This window comes from Thermobia domestica, chromosome 4 (assembly GCF_964235325.1).
Source record: "Thermobia domestica chromosome 4, izTheDome1.hap1.1, whole genome shotgun sequence".
NCBI lineage: Eukaryota > Metazoa > Arthropoda > Insecta > Zygentoma > Lepismatidae > Thermobia > Thermobia domestica.
Genome location: NC_137457.1, coordinates 236052631 through 236076915, shown reverse-complemented (window position 1 = coordinate 236076915; position 24285 = coordinate 236052631). Strand labels below are relative to the sequence as shown.

Below are 24285 nucleotides of genomic sequence, written 5' to 3'. Positions count from 1 at the left end.
TTGGAGTCGTGGCCCCTATGAGGTCGCGAAGATAAGCGGGAGAGATAAATATAGTTAGAATCTAATATCGGAAATTATTTTGAATTTTGTTCTGATAGGCATACTTTTATTTTTTATACATACTGTACAGAACAATAAAAAATAAGTCTACTGAACGTTGTCAAAGGGTGCAGAGTTGTTTAAAAATGAATTTAAATGAAAGACGTATGATATGATACTAATGAGAACTGTATATAGAAATACTAGAAAAATACACATGGAACAAAACCTGCACATTGAAATACAATTAAAATTGAAACCTAATGAGATACCTAAGCATGGTGTAATTTCACTAGTGCAGCAATGCCCGGTTCAATCTTCGTGACGAACATTATGAAGCCATTTTCAACTGATAAGCGATTTCTTGTCTTTGTTTTAATGTTTAACATGAAAAAAATAACTTTCGCATAAGTACGATGTAGCAAATGGAATTATTACTTTTAAAGCAGCAGATACCAGACCAGGATATTCTTCTCTCCTCATCAGGCAGAACTTGTCCAAGTCTTTGTTACAGAAAACCAGTTGCAAAGACTTGTAGCATGATCATTCTATTATTTGGTTAAGAAGTTGTGGGCTTAGATCAGATACGTTAATGGCCTCTTCAAAGAAGGAGTTTAACATCCATCTTGAACCAGCACCTTCGTCGTTGGGAATATAGATAGTACAGTTACTGTATCCACTGTCAATGCCGGGCGCCGAAAAAAGGGGGCACAAATTTCGGAGGAAGTGTGTTACTCATGTTAGGAAAGTAGGGATGCACGCGAGACAAGACGAGACGAGAAATGGAAAAGTCTCTTCTCGTCTCGCAACCTCAAGCGTTCGTCTCGTCTCGCAAATGTGAAGTCTCGTCTCGCGTCTCGCATAAAATTTTGAGTCTCATCTCGCGTCTCGCGCGAGACTTTCTTGCATGGTCTCGCATATATTCTAGGTCAAAATTTTGCAATGTGTTATTCTATGGCTGTTAATGAATAATGATGTGATATTCTGTCCGAAGGCAGGTATTTGACCTAAAAGTCCCTTGGCAAGGTGAATGGTGGTTTGCCATTGCTTTCCATGGGATGAATGTTCATAACATCCTAAGGAGACGGAACCTAGAGTTCAATATGGTATCCGAACTTGTGTCCCCTCCGCTCCAAATTAAAAGAAAAGTTGTGCTGGAATTTGATCGCTGGACCATTAATTTTCGTCAAATTAATAGCATAATTTACAGCCCTGGATCCAACATTGTTTTCCAGCTTAGAGGTCTCCAGCAATATTTGCCTCTTCTAAAATATCGTCGCCACTATCAACATTTACACGTTTTGCTCGTTTCCTTGAAGGGTGATTTTCCAGTATAAAGATGTTTTTTATACCACCAAAAGCGCTTGTATACAACAAAAGAACTCCTCACAACACAATACGACCCAATTCTTTTGGTTCGTTCGGGCTTGTAGCAATGTTGGATTATCGCATTTTATCAACTTTCGCTTTCAACTTATATAGTGTTGCCAGAACTAGAAAATAAAATTACTGACAGATATAGGGCCATTCCTACCATCTCCCACGAAACCTATAGGGACATCCTGAAACCAGTATTTGAATTAAACTTCCGAACTAGAGGGGGATGTTTTTGATAAATATATAGAAAGAAAATACTTATTCCATGTAAAAATATCATGTTATTTCTGCGAGCCATGCCGGGGATAAACTTTGACGAGAGGGGATTTCCCCGCCATCCCCCAACATTAATCGCTAGTAGTAATGTGAAAAAGACAGAAACAACAGAAATATCATATTTAGCAGCAATAGGGAGTCTTATTCGCTTTTCAGACCAAAAATAGAAGTTCATGTATTCGTGCGCGCCCGCGTGTATATGTTTGTGTCGCAAAATAAAGTCCTAAATCCATGCTGTAATAAATTTCCAATTTACAAAGCTTTTCTTTTTTAGAAACTAAAGAAGGCTTTAATTCTGAAAATTAACCTTGATTAATAATAAATCTCATAAAATGTCTATTGCCCCAATCACTTTTTTGTTCCTGGAGGCATTAACGGTCAACTTAGAAAACTCAATAAATGTAAAATTACTAAATATACAATTAAATGTAATTCATAAATGTTGCGAGACTGCGAGAAGTCTCGCGAGACTTCTCGTGCGAGACTTAACCGAGTCTCGTCTAGCGACTCGTCTCGCATGGTTTAGTCTCGTCTCGCGTCTCGCATAAAATTTTCACTCGTCTCGTGTCTCGTATCGCAAATGCGAGACGAGACGAGACTTCTCGCGTCTCGCGTGCATCCCTATAGGAAAGTGCATGTGCACATGTATAAAATAGAAGGAAAAACGTAATAAAATGTGCTCAAAATCAAGAAAAGGCAGAGTTTACTTTTGAAAATTTTATTGAGCTTCGTGCCAACCATGGTGGCGCTTCGCAGCTAGTCTGTCGACCTCACTCATATGTACGGAGACATCGTCGTATACTCTCGCCCCGGGCGCTGATTTTCCATGCCACGGCACTGTTCACTATAAACAAAAAATGGATTCTACTATTATAGAAATAGGTATGTTAAAAATCCCACACAAGCTTATTATAAAACACAAATTATAAAAGGGTCGCTGGCAAGAGGATGTGATAAAAGGGGATCGTGATAGGAATTAGATTGAGAACCACTGGCCTAGAGTAATTTTGGAACCACTGTCATAATTGGGAATGTTTAAAGTCCGAATCTTACTTTTTTTTTAGTAGGTAAGCAACCTCATGGTAGAGGTCTGCACGAGCTTAGGCCTAGGGCCGGGCTTGGCCCGTAAATTTGTAAATAAACAATCATATTTCTCGGGACCTTTTCGGGCATAATACAACGATATTTTCTGGAGAACTTTTAACGCACACCTAAATTTGTAACTTGAGACGGCCACACTTAAAAATCACTGTGCAATTGTGAGAAAAGTTGTGTAATAGAGAAAAAAAGAAACTAAAAGTAACAGAAATAAATATGCTTACCTGGTCTGAGGGAAAATACTGCTTCTTACACTGAATTACCTGTAAAGGAACCAGAGCGTTGGGAACAACCTGTCTTGGTTTTTTCTTCAAGACAATGTCAGTTTATAGGGCCTATTATATGAGAATTTATATGACTTTTTTAAAAATAGAATTCGTATAAATGTCAAGGATAACCTTTATTTCCTTGTTGTCTCTGAATCATGAAAGCTTTTAAACTGCAAAATTAAACATGTAATTGTTGCAAATAAAAAATACAATTTTGCCCTAATTGTTAAGTTTTTGTAATTCGGGCTTATTTCGGGCTCATTTGATTATCACATGGGATCGGGCCCAAATGCTAAAACATATCTCTCTCTGGTCGAGCCTCATATTATTAATTCACGGGCCGGGCCCGTGCAGACTACCTCATGGATACGCTGTAAGCAGTGACGCTTTCCAACGAGGCGATCCCTTCACGCCTTCTGAAGGGAAAATTTCTCTTTTTGTTATTATTTTTTCATTCGTACGAACCGGCAAGAGAATTTTTCCAATTTATTAAACCAATAATTTGCGACAATACGATGCGGCAATGAGACTGAAGACGGCGGCATTCTTTCCATAATCTCACCATATACACAAAATACAAAAGTAACGAACTCTTCATTTCTCCCCCAACAATCCTTCCGCGACCTGCCTTCAGGATGTCATTGCCGAATAGTCTATATCTTTGAAACAGAAATGGACCAGTTGGTAATACATTGAGGACTAGCTCGGGAGAGTAATGCTCCCGGAAGTAGAAACGAGAAACACATTTCTGATTGGTTGGAGTTATCCACTTCTTGCCACATTGCATCCAAATAGCAGACAACAAACACTAGCTGCTGTCGGCCTCAGTGGCCGAGTGGGCTAGCGCTATATGCTAGTAATAAAATCCTTTTTTGGCACGAGTTCAAACCCCGCCCGAGGAAAGTTTTTTTTTTTACGTTTTTATAACACTTATTAAATTAAAATAATATGAAAATAATACTTAAAAAAGTGATTTATTTATTTTTATGCAGATAAGTAGTTGTAGTACTTATGCCCTTGTACTCCATGATATAGGGTCGTTTCGTTCCCCTTGTACTTCATGATATAAATTTTGTGACCAACTTAAAACAACTGGCTAGGATAGCGCGTAAAGCAGCTGTCTAGAGTAGCGAGCGGGAAAACGTACTTCCGGGAGTATTACTCTCCCGAGCGGGTCGTATACATTGGGTGGCATTGTCACAGAAAAAAAAAATCCAGCTCCTAAATAGATCAAGGGTGCTCCGCCCTGTCAAAGACAAAATGTGTGCTTCGGTTCAATGACCACACTTAAGGGTTGAGAAAGGTCAGCGTAAAGAAAAGCACATTATCGAAGTTCAGGCGAGGAATCAGTGATCTGTTAAAACTGCTGACATTTGTGTGGCACCCATCTACCCGATTGATTCGTGTCGAAGAAGTCGTTGTTCTCGGAGGTGCTTCTCTGTTTTTGAAGTAGTGTCTTTCTTTCATGTGTTTGCGTTTCTGAGCAGTAGTGAGTGTGTGAGGCGCATTACGTGATTATTGACTGTGAAAATCAAATCATGTCGGGTCCGTCCAAATCCACAATGTGCTCTGGAAAACCTCTTAGAGGGCAAGCCAGAGAAATTGTTTTCAATGTTGCAACGTACTTGCAAAATCAAAAAGAGTTATATAAACTTAAGTATAATGTTGTCGAATCCACAAGCGCCGCCACGGGATTATCTAAATGGATGGTTTCTCAAGTTTTAAAAGAAGGAAAACAGTCGCTGGCTAAAGGTGAGCTGAATTTCTCTACACCGACAGGTAAAAAGAATCCAAGGAAAAAGCGAATACAAACAGATGATTTTGCTAATGGTGCAATTAGGCGAAAAATTCATGAATTTTACACAGTAAAGAAAGTAGTTCCAACATTACGAAAACTAACTAAAGCTATAAGAGAGGACGGCATATTAGATTGTAGCAGTGAGTATTTAAGGTGTCTTTTAAGGTCTATAGGGTTTAGGTGGAGAAAATGTCAGTCAAGGAGAAAGATTTTGATTGAAAATCCGAACATTGCTGAGTGGCGTGCACGATATTTAAGGAACCTGCGTGAATACAGAAAACAAGGTAGGCCAATTGTATATGTTGATGAAACCTACATTCACGCATCACATTCAGTACCGGCGTGTTGGCAAAGTGAGAGTGAAATAGGTGTAACAGAAACTGTTGGAAAAGGGCCACGTCTTATTATTGTCCATGCAGGAGGGGAATTTGGGTTTGTTGATAATGCTTTATTAATGTTCAAATCTAAGCAAAAAAGTGGAGATTATCATGATGACATGAACAGTAGAAATTTTTCAAAATGGATCGATGAAATACTACTTCCTAATCTTCCCGAAAACAGCGTTGTTGTCGTTGATAATGCCAGTTATCACAATGTTCAAATCAATAAAAGACCAACTATGTCTTCACTTAAAAGCGACATGATACAGTGGCTATCAACGACAGACAAATTTATAAACGAAACCGAAATTGAAGCGGAGAATAGAGTGAAAACATTGTGGAGAATGAACAAAAGACAACTGTTCTTAAGAATTCAAAGTGTACCTTATGTGAAACAATACGCGATTGACAAGAAATTTATAAACGCGGGGCACACTATAATAAGACTTCCACCTTACCACGCAGACTTAAATCCTATTGAACTTGTGTGGGGGGAAATCAAGACCAAAGCGAGGCAATGCATTTCCGATTCACTGGATGCAAAGAAAGAATTACTGGGAAAGTTATTTAATGAATATTCACCACAGAAATGGGTAAAATGTTGTGAACATGTGAAAAAAATTGAAGATTCTTACTTTGAAAGAGACGGACTTATGGATGAGCGTGTAGATGAACTGATAATTAGACTTGGTGAAACCGATTCAGACTCAGATTCATCGGCCGATACAGACTCAGATGAGTGGGAGAGTGAAACTGAAGGAGAAATGGAAAACATTTAGAAGGTGAGTTCTGTTCTATCGTTTATTTATTTTTCATTAAAATTAATTTCGAACTTTTCCAACGGTTTTAATTCATATATTACGTTGGTAAGAAATACTTAATTATTTCCCCTAATCGTACTTAATTCTTTTAATATTCAAAGAGAAAATATTAAAATGCATTAACAATTTAAAACAGTCAATATACAGCATTTACACTCAAATGTCGTAGAAAATCCTCAGACCATTCCGCTCCCTGCAGATTGCAACACTGCAAAACATCATTGTAGCGGAGAAGGGAGTGGGGGAATGTAGGATTAGGTGCGCAACAGCTAGGCTGCAGCGTTCTGTTTACAAACTTGTTCACTTATATCAATATTACGATTACTAGGCACGTGTTCTTCTGATTTCCCTACGGAAACGATCATAAAAAGCTTGCTTGTTGATGGATAAATCATTGACGTCTTAATTTAGCCAATCAGACAAATCCCTACATCTCGAGTTCTAGGAGGTGATACCGTGAACCGTTTCAGATTTATTGCTTTCTGGTGGGGTACTATCTATGTGCAAAATTTGAGCATAATAGCCGACATGCATCTTCGGTGCCTCTTCTCTTTAGTACAATTTTAACCAGAGATGGTGTGGGTCAATGAAAATTTGATCCACGACCCACCATGATCCAGTATCACCCACCACCCAAATGACCCATTGGCCCACTCTGACCCATCATCCATCGTGATCCACTCTGACTCACCACCAACTATGAACCACTCTGAACCATTGCGACCAACTCCGACCCATCGACATCAACTCTGACCCATGATCCACGTCCTCTTCTCCGTTGACTAAAGAGGCTACACTTGTAATAAAACAACACTGTGAAATTATCACTTACCGGAGTTTGAATTTCTACCGTCAATGGCTCAAGCTCCTCTCTGTTACTATGCTGGTGGATCTGACCTTTACTATATATAATGGCAAAGTGTTTCTCAACTTCCGAATTAAAATGAATTTAAATTTATCATATAGAATTATTTCTTTGTTGCCTTACAGACACATTTCAGTAGAAAATAGGATGAAATTTGAAAGTCTCAAATCAAGGAAAAGTAGACCAACGTAAAAAAAGAAAGAAAAACTAATTTTCTATATCATTAAGCACTTGGAGTGCCACTCTTTATCTAATCCACCTCGAAAATTATGGATTCGACACTAATGTCGGTCTTTATATATATATATATATATATATATATATATATATATATATATATATATAATTTTGATGTCAGCCTCTTTCATTTCTCCTAGGAGAGCAAACGGATACTGCCACCGTTAGGACTAAATTTGGTCTTAAATGACATTAAAATTTCTACCAATTAATTTAGCGACCAGTGTTGCATTTAAAAGCTCGGCGCCTCTACGCACTTTTGCTCTCGGCGCCCCAATAACTACATATTTCTCCGCCCCTTCGTCCCTAACTTAAAAATAAAACTTAATTCGAATATGCTTAATTAGTGAATTTATTACATTTAAATACCACTCACTACATGCTACAGCTAGAACTACGTAACAAAAAATAACAAATGTGAAACGTGTTCTGAATTATTTTTAGATTTCTTACGCTATTATTATACATATTAGAACAGTAAAAGAGGATTGTTCATGAAATAGTATATTTGCTCTTGATTTTTAACTTTTTCATACGGAAAAAATTAAAATATTATTCAAGTTTTAAACTTTGCACTCTGCAAATATATTGCCCTCTAGGCAATGGGACTAATGTGAAATGTGGACTAATGTGGACTAATGGGAAATGCAGCACTGTTAGCGGCGCTGAAAATTTACGATTCGATTTTAATATCGGTTGATTTCGATATTTTTTTGTCGCTACGTAACCACCCTGGGTGCTAATGGGAACTTAATTGGACTTGAATTGAAAGTAGAACTATTCACCTAAGCGACCACGAAGCTATGGATTCGATACTAATATCGACCAGTTTCTAGCATTTTTGATATGTATCCCGACAGTACTTTTTTTGCAGACTGTAAGAAATATAGTTATAATTGCGCTAGATATATCAGAATTATGTTGAAACACACACATACATCCACTTTTATATTCTGTATAAATAGAGAGTGAGCGAGCGAGCGAGAGAGAGCGACTAAAGGCATCACCACTTGCACATTGCAAAAGCATATATCAGGAATTGAATTGAAAATCTATGTAAAGACTTTCTGCTGTGGCGTGCTTCATAAGGACAATTCCAGTCTGCTCACGTGACCTTTGGGGTTCATGAATTTCTTGCGAGCGTTGCGACTTTGGATTCTCTGTTTAAACCTTCGGTTTATGCATCGAATAAGTTTTCAAGAACATAAATGACATGCTGTATTAATGAATGTTGAGAATTACCCTCTATATGACAAATAGCTGCAAATAAATACACTACATGATTTATTTATTGCTAGTGAACGAGTTTCTTAACTTGTATTTAACATTCTCATATATATAATACAGACCTACTGTGAAAATTATCTCAGATTTTATATTTTAAACATAATAATTACTACATTCTGCAATGATTATGTTATATATATACAACTGATGTATTTAATGTCATTATTTTATATAATTTTCCATGCATTGCGGAAAATATAATTTTAAATGAGCATTGACCCAGAAGGGATTCGAACTCACAACCTTATGATTTGAAATCCAACAGCTTACCAGTGAGCTAACACAAGGACTTCTGCTAAGGTACTTTTAGCGATGTATAACGGCTCTCAAGAAAATTATGACATTCATACCCACTAGAAACGCTGTTTTTGTTCTACTTTGACTATTATTTTAGTACTTAGGCGATAATTATGTTCTATGTCTTAACTTTGAGCATTCTTTTACATATGGAAAGATTCGTTTACATATCTAAATGTTCCATTACGTATGGAGAGCTAAATGACAAACAAGCATGTGGTGACATTAATACAAAGTTTCGAAATATTGTGTCATTAAGTATTTCAATCAATGTTGCTTTTTTCCAACACATGATAACAAGTCTTATTATATTTAAAAGAAGAAAAACACATCTGCAAACTTTTTCCCGATTGCAAAGGCTGGCTTGGAGGTTCGAACCTGGTTTACTATTTCCCGAAGATACCCGAAGTTGGACTTTGAAAATTTTTGCCTCAAAACACCAATAAAGAATGCGCTCAACCTTTTTGAGACAAGGTGTACCTAAACTGAGACTGCACGGTTTTCACTTATTAATGATTATACTAGTAAAGAGCTTTTTATGTTCTTTTTTTATTATTTATTTGTTATGATGTTATTATTATTTTTTTTTTTAAAAAAGAAAATCTCATTTTTCATTATTTAATGATTTCTTAATATATTGCATAGTGCAAGTTTACAATAGACTGTCATAAAAATGGTAATTTTGTGGTTAAAATGAGTTGACTAAAAATGAAAGAAGACTAATAGGATATTGATTTCCACTGGCGGAGCATTTTTGCACAATGTAGGAAGCAGTATTTTATGTTTACAAGTAGTATACTACTGTTACGATGAGTGAGTCGATATGAAAGACGACTGTGTAATATATTAATTTCACCGGCGAAGTCTTTCTCTATAATGTATAAAGTATATTTATGTTTACAAGTTTAGAGTTATTACTGTCGAACCATGACAAGTGCTTAAACCTATTCAAAGATTCTCTACTGAAAATTCTTTCATCAAAGTACACGTATACTATGCTTCTAAATACTGTTTTCTTAATATAAATTCCCTTATCCAGCACCATTTTCTTTTCTTTTTTCTTGCCACTGCTATTTAATTTCGTCCCTTAATTCTTCTGCTATAACACCGCAAATTGTACCAATTACTTTTTGCTTGGACATCTTTAAAATTGCCAGTCGATTTCGAATCGACCAGAGGAGAGCGAGTCGACAAGCAGCATTCAATTTCGGTTGAAACAATTGAAGACATCCATCGATCTGGTTCGGCCTAGTTGCTTCGATTTAGTCGCAAATGCAACAAGTCGATTTAGCCGTGCGACTAAATCGACCAAGTGTAAACGCCCCATTACTAAGGGCATAGCAAGTTTAATGTTTTCATTGTAATCTTAAAATCATTGTAAGAAAGAGATATTCTATGGAGAAATAAAAATATAAAAATTAAAAAATACGTATTTATTTATTTCTAAAAATCTACAAACATCTACTCTTTTCTTTTTCATTATGTTTTCCACATGTTTTGACAAGCTTATCATTATTTTTTAATTTTTTTATGATTAAACATGGCAATACATTTGTCAAATGAAACACCACGTATCATATAATACAGAAAATATAATACAAAATATTCACACATGATAGAATGATTATCTTGAACTTGTACAGTATTTACAAAATAGAGTTTACAATTCCTTTGTAGGAACTGCTGAATTAGTTTAGGCACACCCTATGCCAGAGAATCAAAATAGTACCCATGTTTATTTTTATTGATATAGATCGCTATTCAATGGCTACCAGGTAAATCAGACTTGTCCAAATTAATAATCAGCCCTACAGGGTGTTGAACAAGTATAGGTCAACGATCAATGGGATAAATTCCAGTCACATTTGCACCACTAATACAGTCCTTTAGTAACACTTGTAATAATTGATCACTATACATGTTTATTAGTCTACTTCATCCTTACTTTCCTCCTTTTGTTTTATTTTTGATGGAACATACGTTGCACTATTTGGATTTACGTATAAAACATAACCATAGACTTTTAAGTACTCGGCACATAATAAAGCTTCACGCACACAACACTTAAATTGTCCAATTCTGTGTTTTAAATAAGCACAAGAGTAAACATGAAATCCTAAAAAAGACGCTTTTGGGCACTGTAAATCTTCTAAATTCACAACACTCCGTTATAATAGATGCTGCAGATAGTCCTGACTTGTCTTACCATAAGTATACAAGGTACAGGTATTAGCACAATATTATTTCAATATAGTGGGTAACAATGAGTAATCTACATCGCCATTGTACCAGTCAATACCACTATCATGTTGTACTAGATGTTTATTCGAAAGTATGAGCGGCACACATAATTCATGTAATGGATATGGTTGTTTAAAAATCCAACTTTGTAGAAAGGGGATATCAGGATTTACAATTGCAAGTTTGTTAATAATAATATAACCATCATTATCGTTGAACGCGGAGAAGTGAACAATAACCCTCATGGCACTCAAATGACGAAATTTTACATTGTGTGATCAGTATATACATTCCTGTCTTTATCGATTTGAATGAGAGGGTCAAATTGAGCGTACACAATACATGTAATGGAATTTTGTAGAGGTTGAGAAAATAATAATTTTAAATTGACAGGGGAGTCACGTATGACATCCCTCGTAGAATCATCTCATGTTCCTGTTGGAGATAGAATGAATGGGTACAAAGTGTATCCATGTCGAAATTCTTCGCAAGAAATTGTATGTGAATGATCTTGTGTATGTGATACTGGAAAACAGAGTGGAATATGTTTGAACATATAATCCATTTGCAAAATCAGGAGTGAGGGGTGTCGGTGCAAATGATTTTGAACCAACTTGTAATTGCAGCTTGTTAACGTTAAAATGTTAAAATTCAAAAGGGTTTACATGTGGTTGACCATTAAATGCAGCGTTCAATACAAAACCTATAACGACACCTTTTGGTACTTTACCCAAAAATAAATTATCGAGATTATATGAACTTACTTCTGCGTTAATGGTATAGGTACGAGTTTGAACACTAGTAAGAGGTATGGTGGCTGTAATGTGTTCCATGCCAGCATTGATTTGCATAGCTAAGTTGGCAGCAATATTTAGACGCGGCACGTGAAGTGTTACATCTTCAAGTTTGATTTTATATGCTGTATTTTCAGCAGACATTAAACAAACATATCTTTTGTACGATGTAATTTTACACGTAAGCTTACTTTATTAGGAAGCATACATCTCACACCGGCAATATCAGCATGGATACGGCCATACATATCGAATGATTCACTATTTCTAACATACTGGGCACGATTTGTAAATCCAGTATTTGCATTACCTAATACATTAAATTGGTTTGCAGTATATTTATACCATAATCCCCCAGTTAAATGGGTTCGAGCAGCATCACTACCATAATTTAATAATGTTTCAATATAAGCATGGTACGGATATGAACCAGATGATGAACTAATTAATTTATCGTTTAATAAAACATCAACTTGACTAAATAACGAATGAAGAAAATTATTTACAGGTGCAACAATATCTGCCTCAACTAAATTTGTATATTCGGTTTTTGTAATTTTACATTTTACATAGAGATACAAGTATGCAGTGTGAATAAAATCACCAGTTTCACCAGGTACAACAAATTCAATTGGTCCTTCTGACGATAAAGTAGAAACCGGGCGATATTTAACAGTTGAACATGTCTCAATAGCAGTTTGAGTCATTGGAATAGTAAGCAAATCAAGTTCACTTGTACAACATTCACGACTACGTCCAGTGAGTAAAGCCATGATTAACTAAATATATCACCGGAATATTTTCGATTACTTTTGACCGGAGGACCGAATTGTACAATAGCAGGAGCCTTACGTTTTCGTGGACATCTCTTACCACTACCGGTTAACAACTGACTAAGTTTATTTGCAGCTTTAGTTTTTAATGTTTCTCCAGCTTCTTCTACGCGAACACAACGGATTCTTTCAATGGACGGTCTTCCAGTACATCACCTGCAACTTGTACTCCCGTTTGTAACGCCTGCTGGCCTACAGCTTTGGCACCTTGCTTTAATAAAGGCAATGCAAAACGAAATAAACCTTTAAAGAAACTACCAATCCCATGACCCCGTTGATAAACTGGACCTGAAAAGAAGGGGAGGCCACGTCCCCGCTGATAATAAATATGTTGCTTTTTTTCATTTTCCAGGAGAACGTTTAAAATGAAGTGTCACTGTCAATGTCCCGGAACGAAATGGTAAATTTCGTCCTACGTGGTCCTTTAGTAGTATTTCAACACTGTTAAAGCAAAATTTAGAAAGTGGTATATAGTGAATATCTTGATATCGTAACGTTTAAATTTTCCCATAATTCATATTGCCAACAGTTTCAATACGTAGTAAGGGAGCTTGCGTATCTCCCACCAATTGATATTCAATAAGATCAGTATACAAAAAATTTAAAAAGGATATCCAATATCTAAGTGTGGTTGTTTAAATCCCTGTTTTTGAATAATGAGATCATTTTTTTTTCATGAAAACCTAGTTGTATAGCCAAAGTAGGTGAAAGTGTTATGAATTCAACGTTTGGTTCAGAAGTAACATGAATAATATTGGAAGCGTTAAATATTCTAAAACTTTATTTAATTCTTCCAGTATGTGTTCAATGTTTGCATAATATCCAGGAGTAATTTTACTTTTCATAAATTTCATGACCTTCTAATTTGTACCAAACAATATTTTCATCTTCGGTGACATTATGACACGTTAAAGGAATATGTATTTCACTTAATCCGACACACCAATCCGTATCTGTTAAACGTACAGTATTTTTCAAATTATTAATGAAATGGGTTGGAATATTTTTAGGATAAACATCTGTACTTGCATTTGAAACCAGTGTAATGTAGAAGCTGTCTTATATGCTTTCAGAAATCATTTTCGTTTAAAATGAAGTGTCAAGTTCGAAGTTCCAAAACAAAATGGTAAGTTTATTCCGTGTTCATCTTTTAAGTTTACTTCTATCGTATCAAAATATTTCTTTTCGACTTTCACGTACTGCGGGTTATGAAATAAAATATTTTTGATTCGTCCATACCGCTCGTAAAATATACTAATTTTACGAAGTAAAGGTCCAATTTCTTCTTGTTGTTTTACAGTATCCACAAATACGTTAACTTCTGTTGGAATATTATAATCAAGATTACAGGAATATTTTCCCTGAGGTCTTAGAAATTGTTCCATATTTTGATCTTTTATATACACCACTCAATTATAAAAATTTAAATTTTCATTCATAAAACCGAGTATATGTTGTAAACCTTTTGTTATGTCTAAAATACATCGATCACGTGACCGGAAGGAATGTTGAATATACACTTGATTCTTAAAATAATTATATTTTATTATACGTACCTTCTCGGGGATTAGATTTAAGATGGCTTTAATGGATGCGTAATATCCCTCCGTTACTTCAACAGAATATCCAATATATTCACCATCAATAAATGTATCGATTGTAATTTGTTCACCCGGACCAACATTATAAAAACTCCATGGTATATTAATTTGTGTTAAGCCCACAACCCACTCTCCGTCCGTTAAATCTATAGCTCTTGCAAGTTTTACTCGAAATGAGGATGTTGTATTATGAAAAAGTGTACTACTTGCATTGGAGGGTAACGTCACGTAAAATCCGCGTTTCAATGACGAATTCATTATGCAGACTGAATACTAGATACTCGAATCCACGAATTCATACTTTCTGGGTAGCCTAACCATTTTACGAAAACCCGCCCGTTCTTACGTTGAAGAATTTTTTCAATTAAATAGATTTTGTTTGAGCTTAGAAATTTTTTGTAATTCTTCAGCATAAAATATTCCTTTAATTTCATCACCATTCCAGTCTTGTAATTTATAAGTTACAGGATTTGATTTTATACACTTATCAACGAGAAATATTTCTCGAGACCAATTTGGCAAATAACGTTTTTCATGATTATGTTTATATTCAGTAATGCGAACATAATCTCCTGTTTGAAATTTACAGGTTAATTTCTTCTTATTTACAGTCTTTCCGTACAGCGTATTCAACACTTGATTGATATTTGAAACATTTTCTTTTGCGGGTGCTATTTTAATAGTTGAATGATAAGTATGATTATAATTGTGTACAATTTGATGCAACACATCAATGTACCGATACATATTTTCTGCAGTAAAATAACGATATATTTTAATTTTAATGGTACGAATCACTCTTTCTACTAACGCACATTTCATATCCGAATGTACACTATAATGATTAATCCCAAAATCTTTAAACACTTTCTTTACATGACGATTATAAAATTCTGATCCTAAATCAGTTTGAACGTGAACCAGTAATGGCACTTGGTTTAAAATTGAAGTTATTGCATTAGCCATTTCAAGCCCTTTCTTTATTATGACAGGAATGCAATACAAGTACCGCGAAAAATTTTCAATTGCACATAAAATATAGTGATATCCGTCATTATACTTTGCAATTTTTTGCATGTCCGCCATATCGCATTGTAATGTTTCATTAGGACCACTAACATAATATTGTTTCCGTGGAAATGTTTTTCGTATTGGAGCGTGCATTGTATATGCATCTTGTGATGCTAACCATTCTTTAATTTTCTCTCGGAATAATTTTGTTTTACGTTCTAATATACTAACACTGGATAAAGATGCATAATCTGAATACTTGTAATAGATTTTTGATAATTTTGTCATTTCTTATTTACAGTTTATATTCTTTCCAATACCGAAATGCGTTAGCTGCAATTGTGGGAGATACGGTTGAAGAAGAATGCCGTTTTCGAATTTTACTCCTAGTCACTTTCGGGGTTGCAAAAGAAGGTGAAGGCGGTCCTGGTACGTGAACTAACAAATTCCCGAGGAATATTAATATCATCCAATAACGTTTTAAACGACTGTAATGCTACTGGTTGTGTTGAATATTTCCGTGTACGAACGACACCATTCACTAAATCAATAATATTGGAACCGGGAGTTATATTTCCATCGATAGCCACTGTACCTGTTTGATCCCACGAGATTTTCTATGAATTAATGAGTTGTTTAAGTAATAAATCCGTTTTCCTTCGTAGTGTTTTTGGTACTGATTATAATATATCGGGTACAAGAGTTAAAGTACCACTCTCTGTACGACTACTTGCATTTTCTGAGTCAACAATTGGTAAGGCAATAGGATTTTCTAGTGTGGGACCTGATTTATAATGTAAATATTGATGTAATACTTGCTGATACAATTTCCATTTTTATTCTCTACTCAAATCTGTACGATGTAAGATTTCGCTCATATCTTTATCTAGTCTTGATTGATGTGCTTCATGCATCTTTAAATTAGATTGTATTCTATGAAATGCATTTTCTGGTACTAATAGCATTTTACGTAATTCCGACATGTTGTTTTCCAAAAATTGTTGAGGCTAAGGCACCAATGAGTGGCCCGAGAATTAATGGAAGTAATGCACCACCTTACTGTAGTAATTCCTTTTCTCTTTAAGAGAAAGTTTTGAGGAGAGAGCACGTAAGATCTTATGTCTACGGAGCCTTTGCTTCTGAATTAATGATATGGGGATATTTCCTTTTATAGTATTTTTTGCTACTTGTGATATGGTACGAATCAAATCACCTGGTGTGTTTTGAAGAGTAACTTTCCGATCGGATGGCTTGCATTTCGCAAGCGTACAGAGCGTATTATAATGATGTTTTACCTTCAACATCTTGATGCCAACTAAACATAAAACGGTGTGGCCGCGTTTTTAACACTACTGTACATATGCATTATTTCTCCGGGAAATACATTTGTTCTCAGTCGTAGGGCATCATGTGTTTGTTATGTAAGATCAAACAATAAATACGTGTGTGCTTTTTGTGTAATTTCCTCAAAGACATTCACGAGATGTTTGGTTTCAGAGGCATAATTTGTCTCGCTAAATATTCAATTTGTTACTTATCACGTGGATTCTTAAATACCACTATATGATGTGCATTTAAACTAGTATCTCGAGCATGCCGGTTTTTTGGAAATAAATTTTGAACAATAAATATTACGGTTAATTTCTTATAGTGAGGGTACTTGCTAAATAATTTGGCCACATCGCCATTTGTTTATGACATTAAATCATCTAATATGAGTAATGAATTTTCACTTATATCAAAAGTATTTTTATCGGGGATTCCTTCCAAAAAACGTATTTTTGCATCAACGTCCAAGTTTGGTACAACTGCGCCATAACACCAAACAATTTCTTTAAGGGAAACATTAAACATGTCATTTCTTCCTTTGATTAATCGATTAACAAAATGAGTTTTACCAGCGCGTGTGGACCGGCGACGGGAATAGTGCATGGATGTTGAAAACGTAACATCTTCGTTGCAAATGACACAATGTTATAGAAACTCTGCTTATTATTCCAAAAAAAAAAAAACGAGTCAGTGACCAATCATTTATGAGATCTATAGCCATACGGAACAGTAACACTTTTTGGTACATCAGTCACACTGTCAGCGTCTATTCGTCTGCGTTTACTGGTCACCATTCGATGTGTCTTTAGTTCTCTTCGAGAAAAGATTTCTGATCAATTTTTGATGGGATTTCCATTACAGTTGCCTCAAGATTCCCCGTCACTAAATCATAAAAACTATCAAAATTAATTTTATCACTTGTTCTGTGATTTAATGTTATTCCACGAATTTTATATACATATTTCATTTCCCCACTAGCATTGCGTAAAGCGTAGGCGTAATTCTCTGCACCTAATGCTATTACTTTACGTATTTCCCAACCTTCGGGAACTTCGTTTGTTAATCCACCCAAATACGAACTTAATTTTAATGGAAGTTGCTCATATTTTCTTTGTATAAACATGATACTGTCCGTATCGCAATAGATTACATTCTGTTCTCCAACACTTGTTAGTAGGTCATACAACCACAGCCATGTCCATGATGTTATAAATGCCGCAAGCACAACATTTGAAAATGTTAATGGGATATTTTCACTCTCACAGTCTTTATATTGAATAATTAAATGAGTTTCACCAACTGCTGTTACAGCTTGAATTTCGTATTTTGGATCTGTTAAAATTTTCAAAAAATACTTTGCTGTATCAACAATTGTGTACTTCGAAAAGTCTGTTCTTTGTCCTCATTTCCCTTACAGCGAATAAAAAACAGTTTTTTCTGTACTGCGCAGGCCTGGATTATATTCTATGTTTTCATAATTTAACTGTATCCCCTCATGCCTGAAATATTCTTCAATATACTTTTCCTGCTCTTGTTTTGTACTGCATTCAGCAGGGAAACCTGAAACTTCTTGTTTCATTTGTAAAAAGCATTTTACGTATGAGCCAAATAATCCTTCACAAACACCTTTTTCCGGGACTAACAAATCAAATTCCCATATCTCATGAGTTTCAATTAGCTCATACCCGTTGTCTAATGTTTTGTGCAGTTCGGGGGTACAGAACGTACCGGTAATGATACGTTCAAGATCTATATGTGTACATTCGTCATTATTTTGTTCATCCATGCACGATTTATATAATCCAAAGATCAATCTGCCTCCCTTAACATAAGGGTGGATTGGAAAATATAAATCGTAGGATGGAAGAACATTGCACTTTACAGACCCATGAATGTTTCGCACATTGGGGAAATTGGGGCTATTGTGCACTTTAGGTACATTCACAGGCATGCCTCGTTTACACATTGTTGCGGGGTATAACGAAGTGACATCTACATAAACCACATATTCGTCCTCTGCACAGTCTACATATAACTTAAAATTTTCTGTTCTACCTCCTTGATAGGCAGATTTCGGAATGAGAGGATCACAAATATGTTTGCACCGTTCTTCGAGGATATTCGGTATATGTTTATCACGTTTTACCATTGCATCCCATTCACGTTCACAGATTTCAATTAAATTATAACCTAGTTTTTTCAAATATTTGCGGCAATTCACTGTTTGTTCGTATCTCTTCTCAAAAGTGTTCTACGCGCCATTTTCTTTGCATAAAATGCTATTTCTATTATCTTTATAACAGCTCTACAGGCGTGCCAGTAACAGCCCATAAATTCGTATATAGTGTTTGTTTTAGCGTCAAAACCATCGACTTTATGTCTACCAAACCGTTCCTCCAACGCATTGTTCGAAGTAATAATAGATCTCGTTGTTACGTGTTCCATATACTTCAACCATTTTAATGCTCTAATGCTCTGTTGTTGAGTAAGTTGGAACCCGTTTGGAGTAATAACTGGAATTGTGTTTTCAATTAAATGATGACACCGTTACGTCAACATTGTTAGACTGGCAATCGTCGTGCTGGAAATAACACATTGAATACCATTTGTTTTCTCTTCAATCATGGAGGTAAATTTAATCACTGCATCCGCCAATATATGCACATCATTCCAGCAATAATCCAACAATTCTTTGTGAAAATCAAAAACATCACCATTCCGTACTAGCTCTTCATGCCACAGCACACGATCTGCTTGATCTGATGTATTACTTGAGTTAGGGTCATAGTAATGCAATACCGGCCATTCTCTAACATAATTTTGATGTTCCTCTGTATTAAAGAGGTATGGAAAATCTCCATTTTTTAATTCCACATTCAATCCTAATGTTTTCGGTAATCTGGATCATTTTACACCAAGACAAAGAAAAGTGTCCCGAAAATCAAATCGATTACTGATACTAATTTGAAATATCTTTTGACCGTGCATAAGAACTTGTGGAGTTATTTTTTGTTTCTCAATACGTGTCCGAACACAAAATAGGACATCATATCGCGAATTATTGTGAGCAAGTGCCTCAATGATCTGATACTTTGGCCTTTACATAATCACATGTTCAATAAACGCCTCCATGGTTGTAAATAAAAACATACGGTTTCCGGTTTTTTTATCTCCGCGCTTGAAACACAAACTATGTACTCCAGTATTTATGCAGTGGAAACATACATTCAAACAACAACACAAATTTACAGCATGCTCCCGTTCACCTTTCTTACTTGGTGCTAATAGCATGGTTTCCACATCAAATATAATGTACAAAAACCATTCAGTGCTTTTTAATTTACACTTCTGAACGAAACATCGATGACTAACAGTTACGTGCACTTTACAAAGACTACAATAGTAGTCCCCGCATACATGATAAATTTTCTTTTTCTCATATCGTAAATTACACCACATCAGTTACACAATTTCACTTAATCACATGTGGATTTCTTTACTTTATTTAGTGCTAAATGGTTATTAAAGCAAGTGCCTTCAGCAAAGTTTCTACTACATTGTGTACAATGTACAAGTTTCGCGTTAGTTTCTTTACTATGAGAATGTTCACAGTACGAGCATCTCATCAGGCATTGGTGAGCACTCCTATCTGATCTAAATCCTTCCAAGCACAAAAAGAAAAATTCCTCTTACCCATAAACGAAGTAATATTCTTAATGGGCTGGAAATGACACACAGTATAACCCTCTTTGATACAAAATAAATATCTTTTTCTCCGCATTTATTCCTGGGTAGCGTACCACAGGTGTTCTTGAATCTTCCGGTAGTTCATATACTACAAGTTGGTATTTCTTTTTCAATAAATAATTTTGAAAAGCAACTACATCTTCCAAATCAAATCCCTGTTGCTCTTCAACGTTCATTTCTGCTTTATTTTGCCATGTTTTGCTCGTAGGCAGGGTCATAACATATAGTGCATCCTTACTTTGTTTATGGTTTGTAATCCAACATACTATGGATTTTGGCAGACAAAGAAAATCACTAGCCTTTGTGACCACCACATGATCCTCCAAAAAATACTCATTTCTGCATATTTTTACCGCTGCGCGTTTACGTACACCCTGTCCGTGTAATCCGTCAACAATCTTAAACCGGAATTCTATTTGATTCCCTATAAGAAATGATTCGTTGCTATTTAGTACGTTCTCCACCGTTGTAAGAACCACATCGGTATTCAAATTTTGACGTTTTCGCCATGAAACAAACACTTCTTTATTCAAAAGATCTCTGTCGGAATTTATTCTTAAACCGGCAAAATCGTGGGGTTGTGTATCCCTCAGAACGGTAGAGAGCACATAATCCATCATGGATGTAATATAATTCATGGGATTTGTAATTACATGTCGTGACGTTGGTTTTACAATAATTTCCACCCCTTTCATATTGAAACGCGGGTACTCTTTCACATTTCTCCCCACAATTTCAAACATATCACAGTCTGTTTCATTCCCTCCATACCCTCGCAATGGGAGTGCTGAGAAATTGTAGGCCGCATATCTTCTGAATAATGTGCATTATTCAGACGATTTACACGCGCATTTTTTTCCTCAATTTCTTGCGATTTTTGCAACAACATCTCTGTAGAGTCAGTTTCGTTACTTGTCTCGGAATTTTGAATTTCTAATGGTTCATCCAAATTAATTTCATTTAATAATGCCTAATCAATATGTAATGAGTCATCATCATTATGTCCTGATTGAGCATTTTGACTATTTCCCGTAAATGAAAAGAACTCGGATACACTTTTATCAATCACTCGCTCTAACTGTCCCTTCTCAGAGGAACAATAACATAAATATGACACAAATGTCGCATCATACAATCAATGTTCACGGAAAAAACCGTGATCAAAGACAGCTATAATGTCCGCTGCTGAGCGAACATTATTCAGTATAATATACTGATTATTTTTAAAATATAGGTACAAAAGCGATAATAGATAACTTAAAATTTCAGAAGACCCAATATACCCTGCTGCTTGCAGATCAACTACCTGCTGCCAAGTATGTAAAACACGATCAGCACTATCCAAGCCTCGCAATCTTCCTTGGAAAATTGCTTCATCATTGAAGTTAACTTCTTCGAAGTAAAACTCCATTTTCTGTGAAAATACAAGACGAAAAGTGCAATCAGTATATGTATACAATGAAAAAAAAACTAAAAACAAACATCATTTTGAAAATAATAATAATAATAATAATCCTTACAAAATAATAATAATAATCCTTACAAAATTTGGTTTATCTCTTGTTTAATTAATAATCCAATTCTAATCCACATCTTTTGTCGCTCTCTGCTTTTTCTCTCTTCTATCATTTATTATTTGCTTCAGCACCTAGAACAGAAAAAAACAAAACTACAATTAGTTTCCGTATTACAACTTGGAAGGGAAACGGATGATGTTTTGTAGCTTTCGCTTTATATAAACTGTTTAAAAAGTGGGAGGAAACGAGACTATCATTAGAAAATCCATGGACACGATATTGTTTATCACAAACTTACTTGGTTATGATCAAACCATGGACCATTATGCACCAAAGGTAACCGTTTTATCACTAAACCACTATGGCCCTGAAAAACGTATACACTTGATAGCTAAAGAGATTAGTTTTGTATATTCTCTTGTAACTTGAAGAGAAATGCTGCATACATTTACGAAATTTTTTTTAATATATGGAGGAATTAGATTTTTAATTTGATGGGCCCCACCATTGGCAAGCATTCTATTCAATGCAAGGGGAAGAACCCTATTAAAATTTCTCTGGTGTGAATGAGGGAATTTTTCACACAGATTGCTAGGCGTGAAAAGCTTTTATAGTTTTTTGATTCAGTGTTCCTAGTGGGAATTGAACAAGACACAATTTTGCACCATAGGCGAGAGCGTTAGCGAATACATCACTTAATTTACACAAAATACAATAAATAAATAAATAAATAAATAATTGTATTGAATTAAGAATTTCCTTTGAGAAGAACTGTTTGCTGTTTCCTCTATTAACATACTGCTTTAATTAGGTTAACAAATAAGTTGATTAAACATATGAGCTGTAAAGTACTATGCTACGATCTTAACAATTGTTTTCGATTGTCTTATGTTATTTTTCGAGTTTCGCAAATAGAAGTGTTTGCTAAACATGCGTTCGGTTTAATTTTTTCGTGCATACTTTGAATTTTTTGTGTGCTTTTGTAAAAATGATTTAGACAAATTCATACTTTGATACATAGCTTAAAGTAGAATTATTATTATTATTATTCATACTTCTTAGTAACGATATTATCTTGTGTAGGGAAGAAACTTGTGAATAAGGAAAGACTGTTAATATTAGGTTAGGGAGACACTTAGAAATATTTGCCGGGAGAGTTACTAAACATATTAAATGTATTGATAATTGTTTAATGCTTGATTTTACGAGAATGCGCGTATGGAAAAATGAGATTATAGATTATAACTTTTTTTAAGGCGACCTGTGTGGTTATATGTACTTTAGTGTTTAACTAGGGTATAAATCGCTTAGGAAAATTCCTGAAAGGAAAAAATTGATGAAATTGAATCCTTTTATGCATGGTTGGAAGGATAACTATCCTGAAATTGATTTATCTACTTGGAATCGAACTGGATCACTTGTACTGAAGATCAGAGTTTTAAGAAGTAACATGGTGGGAAATATTATATTCCATTTGCTAACATTTTTAAAATTCTTATAGCTGAGTTGCTTATTAACATGAAATGAAATAAGTTTTGCATGATAACGGATCGCAAGCACTAAACGATTTAGGATTTAGGATTTAGATATAACATCTAAGGTCAGTTAACCCGTCACGTTTTTGAGAAATATTATCCCTCGCAGTGCACAGAATCCAGGGAAGGAAGAAGAATTTTGTATAGTACCTAAGTGGTTGGCAACCCAATATGCTTGAATGCACTGTTGGATTATTTAATCTGGAGGAGAACATCAACTAAAAAGAAAACGTGAATACACTATAAATTAGTTTAATGCGAATGAAAAAATAAATAAAATATTTCTAGTTTATTATTTGATCAGTCTAACAAAAGCTATGATAACACTTGAAAAATAAGCTTTGTTATATGGAAAGCTGATAATAGTTTTGGTAACGAAACAACTTGATCGGACCGTCTAAAACTGTTCATTTGAGTTGAGTTGAGCTTAATATTTGTAGTTACAAAACCATATATGTTTCCGCTGAAAATCAAACTCAGGTAACCTTACATGAAAGGCGTGTACGTTATTTGCTTAGGCATGAAGTAGATATATATTACAAGACTGATAATATATATACATGGAATATAAATTAATTAAACTTACACCTTTGTAGAACTGAACCCCGGTCTTCAAGTTCTTTTAAAAAAGAACTTTTGAGTTTTACATCCCACGGTTATGCCGGTTAGACTAAAGGAGACGGTGATGTTTTTCTAGTTTCGCATTATAAAAGCTGTTAGAAGAAGTGAGATGAAACGGGAGGAACCCACGAGCACGGTGTTTTTTCACCACAAAGTCTACACGGCGCGGGCTGGGATGGAGCCCCAAGTACCGGAGGTAAGCGCTCTACCACTGAACGACGGCGCCCTTAGTATTGGTAAATGTTAGGTTATAATATAAGAAAAGGAAAAGTTGTTTTGATTTTAGGGGTAATTACCATAGGGTTAAAAATT

The 24285-nt window shown here is 35.2% G+C and overlaps 1 pseudogene; it reads left to right on the top strand.

Moving 5' to 3' along the window:
- Positions 1-4621: 4621 nt before the first annotated feature.
- LOC145683061 (cytochrome c oxidase subunit 1 pseudogene) overlaps positions 4622-24285 on the top strand; it is a 36231-nt pseudogene continuing 16567 nt past the window's right edge.